The sequence below is a fragment of the Silene latifolia genome, chromosome 8, assembly GCF_048544455.1.
Source record: "Silene latifolia isolate original U9 population chromosome 8, ASM4854445v1, whole genome shotgun sequence".
Lineage (NCBI taxonomy): Eukaryota > Viridiplantae > Streptophyta > Magnoliopsida > Caryophyllales > Caryophyllaceae > Silene > Silene latifolia.
In genome coordinates this window covers 90483218-90486404 of record NC_133533.1, presented here as the reverse complement: position 1 = coordinate 90486404, position 3187 = coordinate 90483218, and the positions used below count along the sequence as shown (strand labels likewise).

General features: G+C 36.2%; 1 non-coding gene across 1 annotated transcript; it reads left to right on the top strand.

Moving 5' to 3' along the window:
* The first annotated feature begins 411 nt into the window (after positions 1-411).
* On the top strand, positions 412-518 carry LOC141597755 (small nucleolar RNA R71). The gene has a single exon (XR_012522973.1). It is a non-coding gene; the product is annotated as a small nucleolar RNA R71 (small nucleolar RNA).
* The last annotated feature ends 2669 nt before the right edge of the window (positions 519-3187 follow it).

Here is a 3187-nt window from a genome sequence, read left to right as displayed (position 1 = left end):
TTCAATTTACGAATTAACCGCTTAATTCGCCTTAGCCCGTATTATTTAATCCGTATTAAATAATTATCTCAACATCACGTTTGACTAATTATTAGTCAATAACTCAGACTAACTGCTTAGTCATATTAGGCATCAACATGACTGTATTTTCATACCGTCACATCTCTCAAACGTATCCTATAGGTGTGACTTTTAGGGACCAGTTGATCACCGCCATCTGTATGACAATAACGTCAAACTTATCTAGCAAGCCAACCGTTATTGATAAACGTGGACCAACTGATAATAATACAAAAGTATGCCATTTGATCCTTTTAGAGATTTATATGTCCTTGCACTAACTGTAGAGGACACCAGCCCCAACAGGCACAACATCCATTGTAGAATGTTATTGCTAGAAACCAATCATCTAGCCCATGATGTGGGCATTGCCTTTGAAGCTCTTTGTACCTCTCCCAAGCCTCATATAAGCTCTCAAGAGCTTGTTGACGGAATCCGGTAATTTGGCTCCTCAAAGTTTGAGTTTTCTCCGGTGGAAAAAACTTTTGATAAAAAGCAAGAGCCAATGTCTCCCAATTGGTGATTCCCAAGGTGGTGCGGTCAAGGCTATTGATCCAAAGCTTGGCCTTGTCCTTCAAAGAGAAAGGGAAAAGTATTTCCCTTATTTGGGCTTGGGTGACGCCCGTTTGACGGATCATGGAGCAATAGTCACAAAAGTTTTGCACATGCAAATTGGGATCCTCCAAAGGACTTCCTCCAAATTGCTTTCTCTCCACGAGGCTAATGAAAGCCGGCTTGATCTCGAATTCCGGCGCGGTAATTTGAGTGGTGGTGATACCAGCCGGAAGCATGGCCGCGGTGGGCTTTGAGTGATCGGAAAGTTTCACCATCTTTTTGGTAGTAGATGGTGGTGGTGGAGATGATGAACAAGAAACCTCCTCCTCTTCAAGAACCTCTAGATCGTCTAAGTAAGACTTTCTAGCACTTTCAACTTGTATGGGAGAAGTGGCTTCTTTCACTTCCTTCCAAAAACGTCGTCTTCTCCTAAAGGTTTTCTCGGGTTCAGAATCCGGTGAAAGTAATTCTCCACTACGAGAGGACCTGGGCATAAGACAACAATTTCTAGGAAAATGATAAGTAACGGTCTCAAGGAACAAGTGTTCCCCAAGACAAAGAAAAACAAGATAAAAATCGACAATTCAAAAAGCAATAAAACCGTTTCCCCGGCAACGGCGCCAAAATTTGATAGGCTTATCGCGTACCTATGCAAAGATAATTACCCTAGACAACAAGTTAATGTATCAATAGGGGTCGAACACAAGGAAACGAGAATTACTTCGTGAATTGCTATGGGTAGACTTTTATCAGAGTCGATTACGATTTGGGTTGGTTTGATTGTTTGGTGATTAATAACAATAATGATGTAAATTATATAATAAAAGAGAGTCTAAGGGGTTCGGGTCACACATGCAAAAGTAAACATATGATTATGATAAATTCGGTACTAATAACATTGTCAATTGCTTAGGCTTAAAGATACCCACCTTGCGGCATTAGCATCAACCATAGACCGGGTCCTAGAGAAACTCTCGTCCACGACTAGGTCGTCCTACTATACATGCTTAGTCTAATTCAATTCCGTGCCTCTCGACTTATAGAATGAATGAACAAACTTAATCATTTGAATAAGGCCTTAAACAACGATTAAACGTGACGATGCAAGTATGTGATAGAAGCAATATGAACAATATTATTATTAACTTATTTTATCATGTTTATATATTAAATTTATGCATGGCTCCCCTAGCCCTTAGACTAGGAAATTTAGCTACTCATACTAAAATGTAAATTGCAAACTATATTGTAAGAAATATTAAACATGGTTATAAGATTTATATTAATTAGATGATATAACATGAGAAAAGAACAATGCTAATGTAAAATGGAATACTTGATTATAAACTATGTGGTAACTAAAATAGAAATGTAAATTGCAAACTAGAAATAGAAATACCTTAATAATAGAGAACTTGTATGGAAGAACAATGTATAACCAAAAGCTTGAAATAACTTAGAACCAAATGTTTGAACAACTATAAGATTAACTAATTTGTAAGCTAATATGAAAACTATTGAGAGAATTATAATGCTTAAGGCTATTGTAAACTAAAACTTGGACGTAAAATTGGATCCCTAAGACCTCGGAACACCTCTCCTATTTATAGGAGAGGAAGAAGAAACGTAAACAATCAAGACGAGTGTGGCCCCGATCGGGGTTGCATGGCCCCGATCGGGGTCGTGTGTTTCTCGGTTAATTCCCTTAATTCTCCTCTTAATTGCAAAGGGTATCCAATGTTGGTGATTAATTGTGCGATTAATCACCCGGTTTAATGCTAGCATTTGGCATCTTAGGAACTTTAGAATCCCATGCTTTCCCATTGACTTGGACTTTGAAGTTGGGCTTGATTTTGGTTGTTGACAACATTTGAATTACACAATTTGATCCACCAATTTCTTCATGCAAACCCATGCCAATACTCCATGCTAGTCCAAAACTTGGTTTCATTTAGCCATAGTACTCTAGTAGCTCATCTTGTAGTATTTTAGCTCCAAAAAGCTTAAGTATCCTACAAAACATGTTAAGACAAGCAAACACACTAGAATAACAAATATTAGCTCACAACACTATGATAAGTGCCAAATGACATGTAAAATGAAGCTAATATAGGGGGTGAACATATATAAAATATGCACTTATCAACTTGGAATGAATTACAAATCAGAATAAATGAAATAAATTACATTTAATCGGAATGAATTACATAATTAATAATAAAATTACATAATTATGAGAATAAATTACATTTAATTACGGGAATGAATTACATATAATGGGAATAAATTACAGAAATTAATGAAATTAATTATTACAAACAATGCGAATAAATTAAATAACTTAAATAATTTTTAAAACTAGATAATACGATGTTGTTGAGCGCTTAGTGAGAGATCTATGTGACGAATATGGTGAAACTCTTACTGATGTTAATCCGTTTGCAACTGAAAATGAACATTCACCCGGTAGTTGTGGTTTTAACGCATCCTATTTAGGTGGAAATGTTTATTTCCAGTTAAATCACTGATCTACATTAAACATGTAGATCACTGATATAGAACTATTAGATAA